Source organism: Hyla sarda, chromosome 1 (genome assembly GCF_029499605.1).
Source record: "Hyla sarda isolate aHylSar1 chromosome 1, aHylSar1.hap1, whole genome shotgun sequence".
NCBI classification, from domain to species: Eukaryota; Metazoa; Chordata; class Amphibia; order Anura; family Hylidae; genus Hyla; species Hyla sarda.
In genome coordinates this window covers 132,588,548-132,613,486 of record NC_079189.1, presented here as the reverse complement: position 1 = coordinate 132,613,486, position 24,939 = coordinate 132,588,548, and the positions used below count along the sequence as shown (strand labels likewise).

The 24,939-nt window shown below is 42.7% G+C and overlaps 1 protein-coding gene and 1 long non-coding RNA gene across 3 annotated transcripts in view; one reads left to right on the top strand and one right to left on the bottom strand.

Annotated features, from left to right (window-relative positions):
- Positions 1-24,939, bottom strand: part of FSTL5 (follistatin like 5) — an 872,209-nt gene that overhangs the window by 94,472 nt on the left and 752,798 nt on the right. The gene's annotated exons all lie outside the window — the stretch shown is intronic.
- On the top strand, positions 8,717-23,507 carry LOC130358372 (uncharacterized). Its single transcript, XR_008889494.1, has 4 exons — positions 8,717-8,880; positions 20,179-20,330; positions 20,977-21,118; positions 23,415-23,507. It is a non-coding gene; the product is annotated as an uncharacterized LOC130358372 (long non-coding RNA).

Below are 24,939 nucleotides of genomic sequence, written 5' to 3'. Positions count from 1 at the left end.
AGATGTATGCTAAGGGCAGCATGGTGGATTAGTGGTTAGCACTGCTGCCTTGCAGTGCTGGGGCCTTGGGTTCAAATCCCACGAAGGACAACAATAAATAAATAAATAAAGACTTATTATAATAATAATGTCAGCAGAGAGCACTGTGCTCGTGATGTCATCAGAGAGTATTCCGAAAAGAAAAGAATTTCCTCTGTAGTATTCAGCAGCTAATAAGTACAGGAAGGATTAAGATTTTTTAATAGAAGTAATTTACAAATCGTATAGATGAGTAGTTCGGCACTGCTAACTTCTGTACCTGGAGGCGAGTGGACACTAAGTCGCTGTAGCGGAGTGAGGATACGGTGGTGCTCGGACTCACGTAGAATATACCATCAGTGCATGAGAAAACAAAGAAAAGTCGGCACTCACCGGATTTCCAATTCAGCAGATTTTATTGCACATTACTCACAGCCGTAGTACAATTCTCGGGGAGACGACGGATGGTACAAGGGGGGTACCACAGAGAGGCAACACCTGTGTTTCGCACTTAGTAGTACTTCAACGGGCCTAACTCTTTACCGGAACGTGTCATCTTCTTATACAGGTGAGTTTAGTAATTGAACCTATCACCATCAAACACACCTTGTGACGTTAAAAGAAGGGGAGGAGGTTGCTTTGTTAAGTTTGTTCCTACTTAGATCTAGCTCATTGTTCAGACTGTTAGGACTGGTACCGTAAAAAACATTCTTAGAAGCAAACTGAGACATTAACTTTGTCATTAAGCCCTAAGACTCCCGTTGCGTCAGTGGCAATTATCCATTGTGTCTCTCTTCTAAGAAGGTTTTTGTCCGATCTTAGCCCCGGCCGTGCAGCTACTTTTTCTATTCCTGCAAACCTTAATGATTCGTGACTTCCTCCATGGGCTTCTACTACATGGGAAATAAATCTGGGAGCTCCCTTTTTGGTGCGTAGAGAGTAGAAGTGCTCTCTAATTCTTGCGCACATTTGTCTGATTGTTTTTCCCATATAGTAGAAGCCACATGGGCAAAATATGACATAGACCACGTTTTTTGTCTTACACGTAATAAGTTCGCTAACCGTATGGGTGATTGGACCTATTCTGAATGTTTGAAAGCCAAGATTATATTTACAAAAATTACAGTTTTTACATTGAAAATTCCCTATTGGTACATAAGAACTTATGTTCGATTTGTGGACGATATACTGTTAATATGGTCAGGAACTAAAAACCAATTCTATCAGTTTGTAGATTATCTTAATGATGCTAAGGGATATAATATGGAGTTTACACACCAATATGGCGGAGATACGCTTGAATTCCTAGATATTAAATTGATAGTGAAAGAAGGGAAACTAATAAGTGAAGGTTACAGGAAGGAAGTCGCAAAGAACACGATACTTCACTATCAAAGTTCCCACACACAAGCAGTTAAAAACGGTATTCCATATGGACAGTTTTTATGTTTAAAAAGAAATAACACTCAAGATTCAACATATCAAAAACAGGCAACTGAGTTAGAAAGAAGACTAATAGAACGTAACTACCCAGTAGATCTAATTAAGAAAGGGAGACAAAAAGCAGATTGAAAAAATAGAGAAGAATTATGCAGAAAAAAACATAAAAACGCGCCCTTGAATAGGTTCACGTTCACATTTCAGAATTCACCGGTAAATAAAATGATTGAGAGAGCAATTAGGAGGAACTGGTATATACTAGAGACAGATGAAGACCTCAAAGAAATGGCAGGAAATAAACCATTAATCTCCTATAGGAAAACAAAAACAATAGGAGAAGTATTGAAACGTGCACATAATACACAAAAAGATAAAGAAAAGAAGAGTAAAACAGATTGGTTAACGAGTCATGTACCAATAGGGAATTTTCAATGTAAAAACTGTAATTTTTGTAAATATAATCTTGGCTTGCAAACATTCAGAATAGGTTAAATCACCCATACGGTTAGCGAACTTATTACGTGTAAGACAAAAAACGTGGTCTATGTCATATTTTGCCCATGTGGCTTCTACTATATGGGAAAAACAATCAGACAAATGTGCGCAAGAAATAGAGAGCACTTCTACTTTCTACGCACCAAAAAGGGAGCTCCCAGATTTATTTCCCATGTAGTAGAAGCCCATGGAGGAAGTCACGAATCATTAAGGTTTGCAGGAATAGAAAAAGTAGCTGCACGGCCGGGGCTAAGATCGGACAAAAACCTTCTTAGAAGAGAGACACAATGGATAATTGCCACTGACGCAACGGGAGTCTTAGGGCTTAATGACAAAGTTGATGTCTCAGTTTGCTTCTAAGAATGTTTTTTACGGTACCAGTCCTAACAGTCTGAACAATGAGCTAGATCTAAGTAGGAACAAGCTTAACAAAGCAACCTCCTCCCCTTCTTTTAACGTCACAAGGTGTGTTTGATGGTGATAGGTCCAATTACTAAACTCACCTGTATAAGAAGATGACACGTTCCGGTAAAGAGTTAGGCCCGTTGAAGCACTACTAAGTGCGAAACACAGGTGTCGCCTCTCTGTGGTACCCCCCTTGTACCATCCGTCATCTCCCCGAGAATTGTACTACGGCTGTGAGTAATGTGCAATAAAATCTGCTGAATTGGAAATCCGGTGAGTGCCGACTTTTCTTTGTTTTCTCATGCACTAATTTACAAATCTGTTTAACTTTCCGGAGCCAGTTGATTTAAAAGAAAAAAAGGTTTTCACCGGAGTACCCCTTTAAATTCAAATAATTAGAATCATTCGTTTTTTACTGTTTAATATTGGATTCTGCACTTATGATTATGAACTTCAGAGCAGTTTTCTTATTTACTATAGTGGGCTCAGTTGGAACCCCATGAAGTCACTTTTTATCCTCCAATATAGTCTTGCAGCAAAACATATTCTAAAATGAACAGCCAGTGCAGTTTTAATTTCATATAATGCTGATTAAAATTTAAAGTTGTATTGTTATTGGTTGCCATGGGCAACTAGGACCATTTCTCTTTTAGACGGTTTTATTTATTCCCCCAATGTCTATTAATAAGAGTCCATCCATACAACCGATGTGTAAGTACTGCGTCTATATTTTGCATACATTATCACTATGAAGTTTAAAAACAATGATGTCTTTGAAAGCACAGAGCTGGCTGAAGATTTGACAAGTGAGATGAAACAATATGATACATCAAGGTGATAATTTATTTATAGAGAACACTACAAAACTCTATAGGGTTATTTCTAGGAGCAATGTATGCATATAGAAATGTGTTTTCTATGACTTCTATAGCTAATAATAAACCATTTGTTTATCAAGTGCAGTGTTACAAAACAGCAGGTACCTTGAATCTAATATTTATCAGAAAAGTATATTATATATATATATATATATATATATATATATATATATATTATTATTATTATTTTTTTTTTTTTAAAGATACAATGATAATTTCTTTTTATTAAGTGTTAACCATCTTTAGCATTTATAGCATCGGATTAATAATTATCAATAGCATCGGATTAATAATTAAAGGTAAAATTTACTTTGTTCATATTTATTAGTAGTTATTAGTAGAGATGAGAGAACATACAGTAATTTGATTTGTCGTGAACTTCTCGGCTTGGCAGTTGCTGACTTTTCCTGCATAAATTAGTTCAGCTTTCAGGTGCTCTGGTGGGCTGGAAAAGGTGGATACAGTCCTGGAAGACTCTCTCCTGGGACTGTATCCACCTTTTCCAGCCCACCAGAGCACCAGAAAGCTGAACTAATTTATGCAGGCTAAAGTCAGCAACTGCCGAGCCGAGAAGTTTGTGACAAATCGAATCACTGTAACTCTGCTCCTCTCTAGTTATTAGTAGTTTCAATGAAACTAGAATTCTGATGTTATTAGAACTGTATTACTTAGGCTAAGTTTACACAGAAATTTATTTTTTAAGTGCAATATGCTTGTAAAAATGTTTTGTGGACAAATTGGGTTGTAATTGTAGTTGTGGAAAAATTGGTCCTCACTTACTAAGGCTTTTTGGAGTAAATTTTGTAGGGTTCTTTGTGTCGTATATGTTGTGCGCCAGAAATTCCATCAAAAAAATCCAAAAAACCCTGCTAACTCTCTACTTTATTCAGAAAACCCTACAAAGGGGTGTGGCAATCAAGAAAAAGGGGTGTGTCTTCAAATAAACCTACATAAAAAAAAAACAACAAAAAAACCCACTAATTTACTACTGTTTCCCAAAAAAATGTGGTGGACTTGAGCTCTAGAAAACCCTACAGTTCAGAGCAGAAGTCAAAGAGCAAAATGTAGGGAGAATGAACAAGATACAATAGTAAATATCATGGAGAAATACCTGTCAGAAGCAAAAACCCACAAAGAAAACTTCACTCCACTCTTAGTAAATGATGCCCATTGTGTCTGTCAATGCACACAATGGCCTTGATTTTCTAAGAGTGGAGTATAGTTTTCCTTGTGTTTTTTTTTTCCTTACAAGTATTTTTCCATAGGATTTACTATACTTTTAAACATGCTCTGAGCTGTTGGCATTTTTTTAAAATGTAGGGGACATGCCCCTTTTTCTGTGACCACTCCCCTTTTCGAGACGATCATGCTCCTTCGGGGTTTTCTTGGTAAAATCGAGAGTTGGTCTGGTTTTTTATATTTTTTTTTGGGTGCAAATTCTGACGCACAACCCGACAAAACAGGTTAGGTTTATAATAGTAAATCAGTGCTATTGTGTAATATATACAGGCACATTTAAACAGCCGCATAAATAAGTAATGTCACTAATTTACGCAGCTTTAAAAGGTTTGGCCAAAGTTTCACATATTGGCCCTGATTTACTAAGAGTGGAGTGGGGTTTTAATTCCCTACAATTTTTTTCCCACTGTATTTACTAAGGTTTCCCTACATTTTGCACTTTTCCCTACATTCTGCTTTTTTTCCACATGTTCTGAGCTGTGGGGTTTTCCATGGCTCAAATCCCCCAAATTTTTTGTGGAAACCTTAGCAAATGTGTTGTTTTTTTGTGAAAATGTCGGGAACACGCCCCCTTTTGGTCACTACACCCACTTTTAATAATGACCCCTGCCCCTTTTTCGGCTTTTCTCTGTAAACTGGATTTTTGTTTTGATTCTGGCACAAATTCTGGTGCCCAATCTAACGCACAACCCAACAAAACATGTCAGGTTGTGTGCACAGACAATTAAAGGAGTACTCCGGTGCTTAGACATCTTATCCCCTATCCAAAAGATAGGGCATAAGATGCCTGATCGCGGGAGTCCTGCCGCTGGGGACCCCCGTGATCTTGCACGTGACACCCCGTTTGTAATCAGTCCCTGGAGCGTGTTCGCTCCGGGACTGATTACCGGCGACTACAGGGCGGGCGGCATGTGAAGTCACTCCCCCGCCCCCGTGTGATGTCACGCTCCGCCCCACAATGCAAGCCTACGGGAGGGGGCGTGATAGCTGTCACGCCCCCTCCCGTAGGCTTGCATTGAGGGGTGGAGGTGGGGGCGGGGGCGTGATGTGGGGGGGTGGGGGCGTGACATCACACGCCGCCCGCCCTGTAGTCACCGGTAATCAGTCCCGGTGCGAACGTGCTCTGGGGACTGATTAGAAACGGGGTGCCGTGTGCAAGATCACGGGGGTCCCCAGCGGCGGGACTCCCGTGATCAGGCATCTTATCCCCTATCCTTTGGATAGGGGATAAGATGTCTAAGCACCGGAGTACCCCTTTAATCTAGACTTACAAAGCACACATTAAAGGAGATATGCAGCATTAATACTCAAATAATAACTCTACCTACTGATAGATCTTGTAAAAACCTATCCAGCAAGACGTGTGTGGTCAAAATCGGTTCAGCAGATCTCCTGATATGGCCTCCCAAAGATCCCTCTGTTTGAAACATGGAGGGAGAAGCAGAGTGATAAAAAACTACATTTCCCATGATCCTCCTGTCCTACTTCCTGTAAGCTGCTGCCCTCCCCTGCTCTCCATACTGAGGAAATTATAATAAAGTAACGCCCCACTGCCTCCCATATGCATATCCCCTCCCATCTTAATAATAGAATCCAATAGAAATGCAAGCTGCGTGCTGTGCTATATCATATTACAGCAGTGTTTTCAAACTGTGTGTCCAGCAGTGGTAAAGCTACAACTTCCTGCATGCCTGGACAGCCAAAGGCTCTATTACATGTTATACTACCATAAAGAACGCCGGACATTTGCTGTCCAGACATGTTGGAAGTTGTAGTTTGCTACTGCTGGAGACACAGTTTGGAAAACACTATTACATGTTATACTACTATAAAGAACGCCGGACATTGGCTGCCCAGGCATGCTGGGAGTTATAGTTTTGCCATGGCTGGAGATACACTGTTTGGAAACCACTGCTGTAATATGTTGAGTGCAGACGCAGAAGGACTATTTGTGGTTATTTGTGGTAGTAAACATGTAATAGGGTTTTCCAACTGTGTCTCCAACAGTGCCAAAACTACAACTCCCAGCATGCCTGGACAGCCTGTCCAGGCATGCTGAGAGTTGTAGTATCGCAATGGCTGGAGACATGCTGTTGGTAAACACTGTACTCTGAAATCCACTTGTTGTCCCACCAGAAGCTCAAACTGTTGTCCTGCCTCCCCCAACTGCTTTACACTGCAGATCTTTTCCATCACATCATAGTTAGGCCCTTTTCACACTGCCGTTGTGCTCAGTCGCTAACGGCCGCCATGCTAGCATTGTTTTTTTTTTTAAGTCTTTGAAGGCCATTAGCAAGACTGGAGCACAAGGGGCAACAACATGTCCCGACGGATCCCATTGACTATAATGGGGTTCATCGGGCACCATTATTTTTGGTGGCAAATAGCGGAAGAAAAAGCCCACTATTCTCCTAACGTGCATCCAACTGCAGCAGCAGCACTACAGCAGCACTAGGCCGACATGCAGCCTGCTCCCAGTTCCCTCCAGTGTGACTGAGCACACATACAATGGGAGGAGGGAGAGACAGGCTTGTGGGGCTTGTAGCCGGTCTCTCCCTCCTCCCATTGTATGTGTGCTCAGTCACACTGGAGGGAACTGGGAGCAGGCTGCATGTCGGCCTAGTGCTGCTGTAATTGCGCACTGGCCCCTGGTTTTTGCTTATTACGCACAGGTAGGTTAGCGTTAGGTCCCGCGCCATTTGAGAAACCTTGGCATTGGTGTGCGGGCTCTGGTGTGTCCTTCATATAAGGATACACTGGCGAATGTCTCAATTTTAACATCAGTGTTGAGGGTTAGCCAATGTCATTGTACACATCTAATTTCTGTATTGTATTATTCTAATTGTTACACATCCACACCGTTTATCTGGTGTAGGATTCTATTGTGGCACTTGTAGTCCACTGCAGGCATCCTCCATTGTATGCATTTTTATGCTGGGGATCGCCCCTAGCATTGGACTACAAGGGCAGGATCTGCTCCCCCAGTATAAATGCACAACTGCATTTGGTGTTGAGCACCTCCAGCCATTTGAGACCACGTTTTTTGTTGTTGTTTGGAAATGATGGGAGTTTTAGTTTAGCAACAGCTGAAGGCTCGCTGTTCTGAAACTACAATACCAATCATTCCCAGATATAATTTGCCTGTCTGGAAATTATGGGAGTTATAGTTAAGCAACAGATGGTGGCTGTCCCTATGTGCTGGTATTACTACTCCCATGATGGGAGTAGTAGTACCAACAGCTCTTGCTAGACTACTTCTCCCATAATTTCCAGACAGGCAAATGATATCTGAGAATGATGTGAGTTGTCCTTCTGCACTGGTACTATAACTCCCATCATGGGAGTTGTAGTACAAGCACTGCAACAGACTCCCCGCAGCGGAGGGATGTGCAGAAACCATACCTGCCATCCCTCAGCACTGTGGTGTTACTAAAACCACCATCATGGACCAGACTTTGGTCCATAATGGTTGTAGTAGTTTCACCGCAGCACTGAGGGACAACAGGAATGGCTCCTGCACATCCCTCGGCTGCGGGAGTCTGCTGCAGTGCTTCTATTACTATAGTGCTGAAAGAGTACCAACACAGAGGGACAGATCACAGTGTATCTCACTCTTGAGATTTGCTGTGATCTTCACTTACCAAGCAGAGAAGTGGACGGTACCAAGCACTCGCTCCCCGGCCAGCGGGGAATGAATCTGCCCAGAGCATGTGACCAGTCAGGGCTCCTGGCAGCGGATTTGACTTGCACTGCAGAGATTCTCCCGCTGGAAGTCAGCAGGCTGGCTGGGGAGTGAGCTCTGATGCTGCTCACTTCTCTGCTTGATAATTTTAGAGGGGGCACACAGGCATGGTCGGCGTTAGGGCGGGGCAACCTGGGCAGTTGCCCAGGGCCCCCATCCAAAAGAGGGCCCCCTGAACATATTTACATCCATACTCACAACACTGTATTTTGCCACGATTTCTTCAAAATCGCTGTAAAATTGCCACGTTTTTACCTCAATTTTGTGCAAATCTTAGCAAAATACAGTCAGGGCTGGATTTGTCATTTTTCAGGCACTGGCAGGGCCGATTACAACCCTGACTGGCAGCAGCTATGGGACCCATGGCCGCACTTACATCCCTATGCTCTTTGGCTACAGGCTGGTTTAGACCTGCAGGAGTGAGTTGATGACATCACAGGTCCAACACAGGCAAGCAGGATATAATCTGTTCATTGCACCCTCTGTGTAGAATCTCAGAGGTCACCAGCGTTTTCCCATTGTCTCTGGGCTGCATGTCTAGACTAGCATGTGCAATCTGTGGGGAGACACGAAGAAGAGAGGGGTGCTGAGGAGAGTCTGCCGTGCAAGAGGGAGATGACAACCCTTCTTCCTCTGCTCTTTACAAGTTACCCAGTAATGGATGTAAGTACTTGTCACTTTCTGCCTGTGATGAAATGTAAGAAAATGGTCCTTATGGAGAGGGGAGGACACACTGACAGCCCTTCTAGTACTACTACTCCCATCAGCCTGCTGCATCAGGCTGAGTCTAATAGTCCAACATGAGCTACAGTACAGCAGAGCCTTATGTTAACGTTGCTTGCCAGACTGTAAATGTACAATATAAACTACAACTCCCAGTGGGGTCTTACTGTGTGGCCTATGTAATTACTCACCACATCCTTTTAAGACATGGGGAGGGGCACAGACAGGGAGACCACACTGGGAGTTGTAGTCCTATGTTATATAATAAGTTGTACCTCTAGAGTTCTCTTTAACATATGACTAAGACACAGCACTGTGCATGATATTCATTTGCTTAATATGATTTATTTTAAAATCAGCACCTAAAAAGCCAAACGGTAAGATTTCTCCTGGATGCCTTCAGCTGTATATCGCTGTGCCGTGTAAGAAGTAGTTACCACTGCGTCTCCATAGGACCCATTTCCAGTGCCGTAGAATTACATTATGCTGTTTGGCTTTTGAGGTGCTGATTTTAAGATAAATCATATTTAGACAAATGAGTATCATGCACAGTGCTGTGTCCTACTCATATGTAAAAAAGAACTCGAGAGATAAATTTTAACACTCTGAAATGCAAAGTTAACTTGTGACTCTGCTGCACTTTAACTAGAGATGAACAAATTTTTGAAAAAAAGACAGTGTGAAAGTGCTAGAGAGACTGAGATGAGAAGCAGCCACAGCCAGAACTGCAGCTCCCACCTACCAGGTCTGAACCTTCCTCTATTGACATTTTGTGAGTTTGTTGGGGGCAGAAATTAGGCCCACAGTAGGATAGTGAGGTATCCTGATGTTTAGTTAGAGCTGGACAGGCTTAGGTTTTGTTGTTTTATTTGTACTGTGCTTTGTGCCTCAAACCATTTAAATAAACATCCTCTTGGACGTTTGAAACCTACTATCTGTGTGAATCATGTCATTGCTGACCCCACTGTGTGAGCTATTCCCTACAGGGTGTAAAACACTTTGCCTTGCTGCAAAATGCATAGGGTGTGTGCTGGGATAGTGAAATAATACTGTTATTCAGTATGACATGCTGATCAGAGGCATCGCTGTTAGAATCACTGTCGCAGAGCAGCACAATGACAGAGCCTGGAGGTTGCATCAGTATGAGGATACCGTAGAGTAGCTGAATGACACAGCGTGGAGGTGACGACAGCATGAGGAGATCATCTAGTGACTGAATGACACAGCCTGGAGTTGGCGGCTGCATATAGTGGCTGAATGACACAGCCTGGAGTTTGCAATAGCATGAGGAGACCATATAGTGGCTGAATGACACAGCCTAGAGGTAGCGGAAGCATGAGGAAACCATATATTGACTTAATGACACTGCCTGGAGTTGGCGGCAGCATGATTAGACCACATAGTGGCTGAATGACACAGCTTGGAGTTGGCGGCAGCATATAGTGGCTGAATGACACAGCCTGGAGTTTGCGGCAGCATGAGGAGACCATATAGTTGCTGAATGACACAGTGTGGCAGTGGGGAAGCATGAGAAGAACAAATAGTGGCTGAATAACACAGCCTGGAGTTTGCGGCAGCATGAGGAGACCATATAGTGGCTGAACTACACAGCCTGGAGGTAGCAGCAGCATATAGTGGCTGAATGACACGGCCTAGAGTTTGCAGCAGCATGAGGAGACCATATAGTGGCTGAAGTACACAGCGTGGAGGTGGCAGCAACATGAGGAGAACATATGGTGGCAGAATGAGACAGCCTGGAGGTGGCAGCAGCAGTATCGGGAGTCCTGAAAGTGACCCGGGTGGAGCGGTGGGTGGCAATACCAGTACCTGGTGACCAAGGTGGGTGAAAAAAGGAGATCTTGGCATCAGATGTGTGGCATTAGGCGAGTGGCAGGATCAGAATAGTAGCTGAGGCAGGTAGGCAGAAGAAAACGGTCTCTTTTGTAAAAGTGTTAGTGTGCACAAGTAAGTATTAACGATATGCATTATGTAAAACTTAACTTTTAATATTATGCTTAGGATAAAATATATATTTTTTTTTAATCAAACAAAAGGAAAGGTGTGCAAAAAACACCATGTTCCACCTATACCTCCAAGCATTGATGTGATGCAAAGACATCTAAAAGGTGGAAGGGAACAACGTATGGTCCATTGTAACTGGTGGGGGTAAACACTTCCCCTGATGGGCCCTACTCTTGCATTATTAACCCCTTAAGGACGCAGCTCATTTTGACCTTAACCCCTTAATAACCAAGCCCATTTTCACCTCAAAGACCAGGCCAATTTTATTTTTGCGTTTTCGTTTTTTCCTCCTCGCATTCTAAAATCCATAACTCCTTTATATTTCCATGTACAGACCCATATAAGGGCTTGTTTTTTGCGTGACCAATTTTACTTTGTAATGAAACCTCTCATTTTATCAAAAAATGTACGGCGAACCCAAAAATATTTTTTTTAGGGAGGAAATTTAAATGAAAACCCAAATTTTGCACATTTTGGAGGGTTTTGGTTTTCACACTGCACACTTTACGGTAAAAATGATAGGTGTTCTTTGTTCTGTGGGTCAATACGATTAAAATGATACCCATGGCTAGATACTTTTATATTTTTGTACCACTTAAAAAAAATCTAAAACATTTTGTACAAAATCAGTAATCTAAAATCGCCCTATTTTGACCACCTATAACTTTTTCCTTTTTCAGTATATAGGGTGGTATGAGGGCTCATTTTTTGCGCCGTCATCTGTACTTTTTTTTAGCTACCACATTTGTATATATAAAACTTTTAGATCATTTTTTATTAATTTCTTTTTTTATAAAATGTAACAAAAAAGCAGGATTTGTGGACTTCTTTAATGTTTTACATTTACGCCATTCACCGTACGGGATCATTAACTCATTAATTTTATTTTTACATTTTTCAACTTTTTTTTTACACATTTTATGTCCCCATAGGGGACTATCTATAGCAATCCTTTGATTGCTAATACTGTGCAGTGCTATGCATAGGACACAGCACTGCTCAGTATTATCGGTGATCTTCTGCTCTGGTCTGCTTGATCGCAGACCAGAGCAGAAGACCCCGGGAGACAGCCGGAGCTAGGTAAGGGGACCTCCGGCTGTCATGCTGGATGATCAGATCCCCGCGGCAGCGCTGCGGGTGATCCGATCATCCAATCAAAGTACCGCAATGCCGCAGATGCCGTGATCTGTATTGATCATGGCATCTGAGGGGTTAATGGCGGACATCCGCGCGATCGCGGATTTCGGCCATTACCGGCGGGTCCTGGCGTGTATGACACGAGCACCCTTCCGTCGCTCGCGGTCATACACAGGACATAAATGTACGTCCTGGTGCGGGAAGTCCCGCCAAACCAGGACGTACATTTACGTCCATGGTCGTTAAGGGGTTAAGGACGCAGCCCTTTTTTGCTATTCTGACCACTGTCACTTTATGCATTGATAACTCTAAGATGCTTTTACTGATTATTCTGATTCTAAGACTGTTTTTTTCTTGACATATTCTACTTTATTATAGCGGTACATTTTCGTTGTTACTTGCATCCTTTCTTGGTGAAAAATCCCCAAATTTCATGAAAATTTTGAAAATGTTGCATTTTTCTAACTTTGAAACTCTCTGCTTGTAAGGAAAATGGATATTCCAAATACATTTTATATTTATTCACAAATACAATATGTCTACTTTATGTTGGCATCATAAAATGGACATATTTTTACTTTTTGAAAACTTTAGAGGGCTTCAAAGTATAGCAGCAATTTTCAAAATTTTCATGAAAATTGCAAAATCTGAAGGGACAGATGCTACAGAACTACAACTCCCAGCATGCCTGGGCAGTCTAGGCATGCTGAGAGTTGTAGTTTTGCAACATCTGGAGGGCTACCGTTTGGGCACCACTGTAATAGTGGTCTCCAAATTGTGACCCTCCAGATGTTGCAAAACTACAACTCCCAGCATGCCCAGACAGACTTTGGCTGTCTGGGCATGCTGGGAGTTGCAATTTGGCAACCACTAGGAAGGCAGCAGTAAATATCGCTTTACTGCCACCTCCCTTGATACTCCACGCCGTCGCCTCCCTACCTCCGCCCCTGATCTCCGCTGATGTCACCGTTGATCGGCGGTCCCCACGGCATCTTCTTTGCAGGTACCGGCCGCCATCTTCTCCCCCCCATTCTTCCTGACATCCAGGGGTGGGCAGAGCAGGGGGGTTTCCATGGCAACCCCCCGTCTTCAACTGCCATTGGTCAGTACTCAGTACTTACTAATGGCAGGGGATAGGAGGAGGTTGCAGCACTGCCACCTCGCTCCTATCCCTTAGGATGATCGCGGCTGTCACTGACAGCTCCGATCATCCCTATTTTCTGGGCGATCGGGTCACCAGAGACCCGATCAGCCCGGAATAGCAGAAAATCACATATCTAAATTGACATGCGATTTCCTGTGATCACCGACATGGTGGGGGTCTCAGAACCCCCTCGGCGATGTGCCGGGATCCCTGCTGAATGATTTCAGCAGGCATCCCGATCTGGTCCCCAACCGACTAGCGTCGGGGACTGGAATTCCCAAGGGCGTATCCATACATCCTTAAGGACTCGGGATGCAGGGTGTATGCATATGCCCTGCGTCCTGAACAGGTTAATTACCTTCTCCCTATTTCCACCTACAAACACTGCCATTTCCCAGAGTTTTTAGGTGGAAATAGGGATTGGTTCCTGTGTGGGGCAGCCCTTTTTAAGACGAGTAACACTTTCCTCGAAAAGGTGGAAGGGAACAATGTATTGTTCATTGTAGCAGGTGGGGGTAAAAACTTCCCATATAAGGCCCTAATCTTGCCCTATTAATTCCCTTCTTGGCAAGTGTTAATAATCCTTAAAAGGTCGGCCCAATACAGGAAACTCTCTCTATTTCCATCTAAAAACACTGGGAAATGGCAGTGTTTGGAGGGGGAAATAGGGAGAGATTCCTGTGTGTGGTTGCCCTTTTTTGGGGGAGAAGGGAATTAATAATGCGAGAGTAGGGCCTTACAGAGGAAGTTTTTACCCCCAGCGGTTACAATGGACCATACATTGTTCCCTTCCACCTTTTAGAGATCTTTGCATCACGTCAATACTTGTAGGTGGCACATGGTGTTTTTTGCACACCTTTCCTTTTGAGTAAAAATTTTTAGTACATATATTTTATCCTAAGAAAAGTTATGTTTTAGCTAATGCATATCCTCAATACTTGTGGTCTGATGGCGAGGAATGTCTGTAACTGGGTAACAGCACCTTAAACATATTTTGCACTATCCATATTTGTGAAGTGTTGGTGTGGCACCATGGTCAATCAACTCTGATGCATCAGGCATTGGTGGGTGGAAATCCTGGCTGATCCATGCTTAATTCATCTTCACAAAGGTCAGTCTTTCCAAATTTTTTGTGAACTGACGAATTCTCCATGGGGTTACTATGGCCCCCACCGGACTAAACACCCGCTCTGATGGAACACTACTGGCTGGGCAGGACAGCTTTCCCAGAGCAAACTCTGCTGTTGCAGCCACACATTAAGTTTAGCTGCCCAGAAGCCCAGCAGAACTTCAAGGTGTGTTGGCATGGTCATGTCAGGGTATGCCATCACATGCTGGTTTAGGTCCTGCTCCAAGCCTACCTGCTGCTGATGAGCTACTTGACTATGCGGGTGAAGAAAGCTACTCATCAGCCTGTAGACTCAGGTTGCTGCTGATGGAGCTGGTACTGCTCCTGCCACCCCACCCCTCCCCAGCAGCCATGGCAGTAGAAGGTGAGTGCAGAGGGACCCTCAAGTAAGACCTGCGAGTGGATTGACTATGGCGCAGATAGGCATCGGCCAACTGACTGTGTAGGTTGTCTCTATAGTAGGTCAGTTTGCCCTTCCTCTCAGTGGGTGTAAAAAAAGGCCCCTATTTTGTGCTGGTAGTGAGGGTCCAATAAGGTGGAGAGCCAGAAGTCCTCCCACTGCCGAATGGTGACAATTCAGCAGTCACCATGCAAGCGAGTATGCATCGTGCCATTTTTGCAAGTAACTCGGAGGTACTCCCTGCCTCCATCTCCACTGCATACTGCCACGGTGTGTCTGGTCCTCTGTCTTCCTCATAACCCTCTAGCTCCTCTGGCTGCTCCTGCTCCTCCTCTCCTATCCGATGACTAGAAAATCCACCCATCTCGCGAAACCTAAACTTTGCTCCACTGTGCTCCTCCCCCTCCTACTTCTCCAGTTCGACCCCTACAGGGCTCATATGGCCGTGAGATGTAGGTGCCATGTCTCCTGTGCCCTGACAAGCCATTGTTTCCAACACGTGCTATAGTAGATGAAGCAGTTGAATGACGTCATTCATCCCGTAATCCTGGCGGGCCTGAGCAAACGGCAGGTGTTACGTATGAGCTGCTACTGGTTGACATTGAAGTTACACAGGGGAGTCCCTTTATCCGCTTGGATCATCAAAAAAATCTGTGAGGGCTTTTCTCTGTTTGTATAGTCGGTCCAACATATGGAGGGGGAAATTCCAACGTTTGGAAATGTCGCAAATCAGACTATGTTGGGGGATACCATTCTGATGCTGCAGCTCAAGGAGGGTGTGCTTTGTGGTGTATGAGTGGCTGAAGTGGATGCAAAGTTTCCTTTCCATTGTTAGGATGTCTTGCAGATGGGGGGAACACTTCAGGAACCGCTTGACAACCAGATTGAACACGTGTGCCTTACAGGGCTCTTGGCAGAGGCTTCCTTGTCACAGCGCAGATAAGATTGTATTTCTGTTGTCATTCACAATGGTTCTCATTTCCAGTTTTCGTGGAGTAAGCCATGATTCGATTTCTTTAAAAATAACTTTTAGTAGTTCCTCCCCTGTGTGACTCAGTTCTGCAAGGCAAACCATGTGAAGAACAGCGTGACACTGCTATGCCCTGCACACATGGCATGCTGGAGCGGCACTGAGACTTGTCCGTGCAGTGGAGGCTAAGGACACGGTAGAGGATGAGGAGGCGGAGTTACACATTGCCACAGGACAAATGACCTGAGAGCATGGAGGCAGAAGCGGCATTACCTTTCCAAGTTGTTGTTGTGGCTCAATGACTGGCCCACCTTCTGTTCCTCAAAATTGTGCAGGGCTGGTACTGCCTTCTTCGTAAAGAAATTACGGCTTGGGACTCTCCACCTCGGTTTGGCACAAGCCATCAGTTCTCTGAAATGTTCAGAGTCCACCACTTGAAAATGGAGGGACTGCAGCACCAACAACTTAGACAGGAGCACATTCAGCTTCTGTGCCATTGGATGAGTGGGCACATACTGTTCTCTCTTCGACATGGCTTCGCCGATGGATTGCTAGTGGAATAGGAGTAGGAGGAACAGGAGCATCTGGAGCGACAGAAGATGGGTATGACACACAGCTCCCTTTTGCTGAGGTGGTGGAGCCTTGGCTGGCTGAAACAGGGAGCAGTGTGCTACTGGATGATGCAGCAGGCTGGACCACTACATTGGAGCCACAGTTCTCCCACACCGCTTTATGGTGACGTTTCATATGTTGACTCAGGGCCGTGGTGCCAACATTGCGACCCTGGCCACACCTTCTGCCGACACATCTTTCATGTGGCCATGATAACCTCCTCCAGATGGTTGATGAAAAACTGCCACACTTCCGAGTAGCTGATTTTCCCACCAACAGTCCGCACTGATTGACTGCTACTGCCACCAACTCCAGGAACCCCTGTTTCACTACCTCCCAGGAAGGTAGGCTGCCACGAAGCAGGCGCTCTACCCCGGGCACAGTTGGCTCCAGACTTTCCACTTCTGCCACCATGCTAACTGCCAACCATGCTACCACCTTGCTAGCTCAGCTGCTGCCTCATGGGCAACCTGCAACCCTCTTCTCCTGATGATGATGATGATGATGATGAAGCTCCTTCTTCACCCAGCTCCCAAGTGCGATCGGCTTCATCATCATCAAGTTGTGTCTGTACTTCACTGATGTCCTCCTCAGGTCCCTTAACAGTGTCTGCTTTAGAAGCCTGAATGCTCGCAACACCACCTCCCACGTCACTCTCCTCATCACTACTTGTCTGCCTAGAGGAGGAAGCGGCAGATGTTTCCTCCACTTCTTGGCTGGACAGTAGCTGCTGACTGTCCTCTAGATCGTCCTCACTAAATAGTGGAGCTGAACCCACACCATAAGATACTTATTTGAGGGAGTGAACAGCATAGGACAGAGGCAATGGGAGGACAGAGATTGCTCCCGGGCCTCTACTGGCTGCGACTCCTGCTGCCACTCGCCCCTCATCTGCTGTAACCTCTGCGTGATGAATTTAGGCCTCTGCCACTCCTCTGTGCCCGTCCTGGCACTTCTCTGCCTGATATAATTAGTGAGTATATGAGAGGAGTACAAGATGCTCCATAACGCTTAAAAAAGTTTTTGCCCCTTTATTTCACCTGTGTTCATATTACAACTGTGTTCCCATTACACTGATGCTCCCATTACACATGTTGACACACAACGGTTTACTGGGTTATGTCTGTTCGAACTGAGAGACAGGGGGACCACGGGATCCGGATCTGGCTTAAATCTAAAATTTGAAGCGATAATGTATGACTATTAATACCAAAGATTCATATACTATAGCCTTTCAATATTCTTGATTACATTTTACTATGCTTTATTTTGTTTGTGTATGACTACCAATACACTACATTCCATAGTGGTTCAAACTTGATTATAATTTTCATTATTTCACTGAGTGATATTTCCATACATAAATATGATAAATGTTATGTTCCCTTCTATGGTATGTTTTTGTATTACTTCTTGTAGGGCCATGAAGTTGTAATGGCCTATGTTTTCTTATGTTTGTAAATTCTTAAAAAACCTCAATAAAAATCATTTAAACACCTAAAAAAGTATTTGTGTACAACACCAGCCGGTGAGTACTTTTGCCTGGCCTTTCACAGTATCTAGGCCTTTGAGACTTTAACAGGAACAAAATAGTGCACCACTTAGATGTACGTATGTGGTATGCAATTATGAGGGTAGGACAATGTTCTCCAGTATGCTTAAAAAAGTATTTGTTTGCAACATCAGCAGTACACACCAGTGCTGCAGCACACAGTCTCTAAGTACTACACCCAAAATTGTACTCTAAATCTCACTCCCTTCCCTATCAGTGCTTCTTGGCAGGATTTGTGCTTGAGGTGAATCGCTGCTGTTCTGTGCAACACACTATGTAACATATTGCTCTCTGTCCCTCTCTGTAATAGAACGCTGTAGTGACTAGGAGTTGAATTGCTGCTGGAAAAAAGCTTTTCTGGCCAACAAACAGCGCTGTCTATATCTATCTCTCTGTAATGAAAGGCTGAAGTGACTGGCCGCCATATGGCTGCCGATTATAGAGGGCTATGAAATCACAGGGGTGACTGGCTGCTGATAGGATGCATGCTGCATGTGATTCAGGGTCATCCCGTCTACCCTTGTTCCCGCCTTCCCAGGATTCCTTGCCCCATGTCCTCACATCTAGTGTTGGGCGCAAATATTCGCATTTCAAATTTTTATTGCGAATATCGCAAATATGCGAATTTGTGAATTTTGCGAATATATTTGCTATATATTAAAAATTACAAATTTGCGAATATAGGACAAATTTTCATCTATATATTCACAAAATATTATAAATTCGAATATGGCAAATGCCGCTCATCACTATTCACATCTGGATCCACATATGTTAGATGTCTGGAACCTTGACCGCACTAAATAGAGTTTAATGAAGCGATTTGTGCAGTTGAATCGCACCGATATTCGCTTTCATTGCGAATGGAATTTTTCCTGAAATTCGTAACCAATTCGGATTCATCAGATTCGATTCGCTCATCCCTAGCTTTAACTTCTGTGGGATTAAAAAACTTATCATTTCCCACTTGGCTTCTGTAAGAATTAAGTGCACTACCAAGTTAGTGCCAGCTGGTATAGAGATTTCATGGCTGTATTGCATTGTGGAAATGTATTATTTAGTTTTTCTTTTTGCAAAGTCAGAGGTTTTTTAGTCATCATGGTAGTTTGAGGTAGAGTGAGAACATGGGAAAAAAAATTAAACTCCTGAGGGGGTAATGACACTAACAGTATCCTACGCATATTTGATCCACAGAATTTGAAGCTGCAGATTTTATACTGCAGATTTCAATGAAAACTAGTTGAACACAGGTTCAAATCTGCATTTTCAAATCCTGTGCATCAAAGAAGATGGACAGGATACATTACATGTGAATAGACCCCAACAGAGAAGATTATTCTGCCTCTGAATTTGTCTGATCTGATGAAATATATTCATTTATCCAGCACTGATTGTCAGTATGGTGGCAATATTGGTATCCCCATAGCTGTTTTTATCTGAATCACTGAATGGTGGCGTTACTTACTCATGGCATGGTGGTGTTATGTAGTCTTGGTGTGATGTATATGGAGCGCAGGGGGCTTAAAGGGATTATTGAGATGGAGGGTTTTGTTTTTCTAGAAGTATGCCCATTCTATGTTATATATATGAAAAAAATTAACCTTTACATACCCCCAGTGCTTCCGCGGTGCGACCGATATCCCACACCGGTCCCTGGCTGCAATCCTCTTGCTAAGTATACTAGTATTAGTGGTGGTAAAATTGGTTTCAGTATACAGGATTTAGACAGTGTGTGTGTGTGTGCGTATAGCTACTAGTCACTGTGCGTGATTGGCCCCCTCTGTAAGCCCTTACTTCCAGGTTATGTGCCAGCACACGTGGGATGCCAGTCCCCGAATAGGTTGCTGAGTAAGATGATTTTCATTGGTGAGTGTACTCCATGTCCCGCCCTGTATGTAATCTTTTTTTCATCAAGCACCTGAACTATTGAACATGAATGTAATTTTTTTTACATGTATACACTTATATGGCACCTAATATTGTTATAAATATGAATATGCACTATGAATCTGGACACTGCTGTATACATGATACTATGATATGTATACATTATTTATGCACTTTTCTGCAAATTTATGCTCTTGATTGTAATTTGTCACACATGATTGTTACCCTTATTTATATGATACATTTCCTGTCTATACCATGCTTGATAGTGGCTCGGTGAGCCAGCCAAAACATCGCTTTTTGGATGGAATAAAGCTCCACTTTTTTTTTTACTTTAATCATTGTTTGAGTGCTGAAAATATTTTTTTTTCTTTTGTATCTGAAGAGTCCTGGACCAAGACTGTTTGTTTGTTTGCGGGCACCTACATCTATGTACCCTGGTTGTGCTGCTTCTGTGAATTGTTGGTTTGTCGACTGGTCCGCCTGAAGCGTGCACCCTCAGATGAATTCAACATGGATCCTCTCCTTTCTGAAATCGTGAGTCCATCCAACATCTTTTCATATACTCACAGTGATGTAGACCGCATTTTGAGCTCACTCGAGGGGGATACCACTTTTTTACATCTGCCATCTACCATCAACTTACAAAGACAATTTGAATCTGATATCAAACGCATGTTATCTCTAAACTTGCATCTTATTACCATGGGAGAATATCTCAAGTCACAACGTATACTTAGGGGCATGCGTATACAACCGCATGACAACTTCTATATGAATGACCTTGACTTTCGTGCCAAATATGAACAAATCTCTTATAAGTATTCTTTGGACCTAATTACACTCAACATGGAAATTTTACAGCATGATATTGCCAGCTTAAAAATGAAAGTGGGAGTGTTGGAAGAATAATTAAGATCTCTTTTATCCTCTGATGACTTTGATAAATTTATTTGTAAATGAACTGCCTTTTTAACCAAATCTCGTACTGAACATGAAACCATCAAGCATCAGAAATGGTATCAGGATACTCTGATTATGAAAACAATCGTGTTTACAATTGGGGGTGTCAACCTACAACCTACTAATCGCAGGAATAACAAATAAAACAGAGATCAGGATGTTGATCCTCGCTCTACTTCATCTGATGATAATGCTGCCACTAACCCTGATGCTTTTTTAGGCCCTCAGGATACACCAAACGTCAATCCACCAGGAGGGGAGGCCGTAATCACTGCCAGAGCTACAAGATCCCGTATTTAACGCCAAGTGAAGAACAAACAAGGGAAACTCCAATTCAAGAGACAGTAAATCCACACTCTGTGGTAAATATTTCCTCAATTGTTTTGTGACCTATTCAGACTGAGTTATTGTCATTAGGTTTGAGTTTCTGTCCTTCAAATAACATGAATTGGTTTAATAATGAGCTAGATTTGATACAGTTTTATAGATATGGTTTCATGATAAAGCACAATAGCGTATACCAACAGAACACTTTGATGATTGTTTTACTCTGATTACAATTTGAAACTACCAAGTTCATTCCAACCAGTTGTCAATTCCAGTCCTTTAGACACGTTCTGCCAACTGGTTACGAAGGACATCGAATTTCTTAAATCTTCTTCTCACAATAAACCTGCTTTTTCTAATCTGACTCATCAACAAGCTCTCACATATCTGGCCCATGACCACAACCTCATCATCAAGCCCGCTGATAAGGGTGGCGTGGTTGTGGTCATGGACTGATCTAAATACATCCAGGAGGCAATGCGTCAACTTGGGGACATACATACTTACTAAACACTGAATGGGGATTCGAGATTTGAGATAGAGTGTAAAATTAAAACTATTGTAGAAGATGCTTTTTTGGCGGGCATTATTGATAAAGCACTCAAAGCATATCTTGTAGTCACACATCCTAAAATTCCATCATTATACTTACTGCCTAAAATTCATAAATGCCTGAGAGATCCACCAGGCAGACCTATTGTGTCTGGCTGTGACTCAGTAAACAGCCATATCTCTATTTTTCTTGACCAAGTTCTGCTCCCTTATACCCTAAAAGCTAAATCCTTTTTACTAGACACCTCATATTTCCTCAGGAAAATTGAAAATCTTGAAGTCCTAAATTATGCTATCGTTGCCTCCTTGCATGTATCTACCCTCTATACCTCTATTCCACATGATAGGGGTATTAATGCCGTTAGAGAAACCATCTGTCACATTTTTTCATTACAGAAAACTGACTTTATCTTGACTTTATTACACATTGTACTTACCTGTAATTACTTCACATTTAATGAACAGTTTTTTCTCCAAGTATCCGGTACCGCTATGGGGACCACTGTGGCCCCCACATATGCCAATATTTTCATGGCCTTCCTCGAGGAGGCATCTGTCTATGTGTCCCACCACTTCAGCCTTGTGCTGGGGTGGTGGAGATACATAGAGGACATATTCCTTGTGTGGCGGGGGAGTGCCATGGAACTGTTGTCCTTCACTGAATTCCTTAATACTATTGATCCTAATATCAAGTTTACTCTTTCTTATTCCACCAATTCAGTACAGTTCTTAGATACACTGGTCACCATTGAAAACAACCATCTTACTACTACATTTTACACTAAACCTACTGACAGTAACTCGATTTTACACTTTAAAAGTTGTCACCCTCGTTCTATGGTGAAATCTCTACCTAAAAGCCAAATGATGCGCGCTCAACGCAACATGTGGAACCGACTTTAGATCGTATGATAGATGGTTTATCTAAATGTGGCTACCCTGTTGACTTGCTCCAAGCTAGCAAGTCACAGGTTCTGACACTTGATAGACATTCTTTAGTCCACCAACCCATCAAATAATGCACAGGCTCCTCCCCCAGAATAGCTTTTATCTCCACTTTATGCAATCTGTCTGATAATATCTCCAGAATTATACGTAAACATTGGTCCATCATATCAATAAGTTATCCTGACATTCCTGAGTTTTCTAACCATCCCCTTATGTCTTTCCGATGACTAAGAAACCTTAGAGATAAACTTGTGAAATCTGATGTGTCTAGAAAGAAGGGTGACACACAACAGCATTTATCTACTCAACGTAAGGGGAACTACCCATGCTCTACATGCATTAACTGTCATCTTATGCAAAAGGGCCCTATTTTTAAACATCCGATCACTTTAAAAGAATACAAACTTAACATGCACATCTAAATTTGTAGTTTATGCACTTATGTGCTCCTGCAACATATTGTATATAGGCAAAAACACCCTTGAGTTTCGTACTCGCTTTAATCAGCATAGGTACGCCATCCGCAAAAAAACGGATGGACCTACCTGTGTACAGCCATTTCACTGAAAAAGGCCATACAGAACATGACCTTTGCTTTATGCTTTTAGCATTACTAAGGCGCAGCGAACCCCGATGGATTTATGAACTACAGACATTACGCCCTCATGGGCTTAATGTCAATTTCTCCGTTCCTCCTGATCTATTGACCTAATTTATTGCATTCTATTTTGTGGTTTATCCTGTATGTATTTGATTTTTGGACTATAATTTTTACTTTCATACTCCATTTTATTTTTAATTTAAGTTTTCTTCTTTTTTTTTTTTTTGCAGATTACAACACGGACTAAAGAACTACACCACCAACTCTCACACAATTATTCTTTATATATGTTTTTTCTTTCCTGGAATATATCTACAGTGGGGCCAATCTATTTAAGTATATCTTCTTCTTTTTCTTTTGGGTACCGTTCACACTATAACCCTGAGTTGCATTGCGGCTTCTGCTTTATTGCAGCCACTGTCCCTTTATGAGCTCGTTGGTACAGTCCTGCACTCCTGATCCTCGATGGGTGACTGCCATGTGGCCCCCATCTGGGTGTTGGATGTTTGGATCCTGGTCATCCGCAGGTCCCCGTGGTGGCCAGGTGACAGAGCGGGCACCAGAATGCCCTGGGACTGCTGTGGCGACTTAGCGGTATACGCTTGTCAGGCTGCGCACCTCTTGCCCTTACTTTCCCTGCAAATACATTGAACGCGTTCCCTTATCAAAGATGGTTGCCCCCATCTTTTTCATTCAATGTGCGCATGCGCAGACACTTGACATCTGCTAGTGACATCAGCAACTAGTCACTGTGCATGATTGGCCCCGTCTGAAAGCCCTTACTTATGGGTTATGCATCGGCACATGTGGGGCGCCGGTCCCCAAATAGGTTGCCTAGCAAGATGATTTTCATTGGTGAGTGTACTCTACATCCCGCCCTGTATGTAGTCTTTTTATCATCGAGCACCTGAAGCACTTTATCTTATTGAACATGAATGTAATTTTTTTTACATGTATACACTTATATGGCACCTAATATTGTTACATAGTTACATAGTTAGTACGGTCGAAAAAAGACATATGTCCATCAAGTTCAACCAGGGAATTAAGGGGTAGGGGTGTGGCGCGATATTGGGGAAGGGATGGGATTTTATATTTCTTCATAAGCATTAATGTTATTTTGTTCCAGGAATGTATCTAATCCTGTTTTAAAGCTGTTAATTTTTCCTGCTGTGACCAGTTCCTGAGGTAGACTGTTCCATAAGTTCACAGTTCTCATGGTAAAGAAGGCGTGAGAACTGTATTGTTATAAATATGAATATGCACTATGACTCTGGACATTGCTGTATACATGATACTATGATATGAATTATTTGTATACATTATTTATGCACTTTTCTGCAAATTGATGCACTTTATCGTAAATTGTGACAATTTGTTACCCTTATTTATATGATGCATTTCTTGTCTATACCATGCTTGATAATGGCTGGGTAAGCCAGCCGAAACATCGCTTTTTGGATGGAATAAAGCTTCACTTTATTCACTTTAATCATTGTTTGAGTGCTGCAAATATTTTTTCATATATATATATATATATATATATATATATATATATATACTTTTATCCACACAAAAAGGGGACTACATCTGTATTGTGCTGTATTGTGCATTGTGCTCATGATTCTGCAGAGAGCTCTGTGTTCCAAAAAGAAAATAATTTCCTCTGTAGCATTCAGCAGCTAATAAGTACTTGAAGGATTATGATTTTTTAATACAAGTAATTTACAAATCTGTTTAACTTTCTGGCACCAG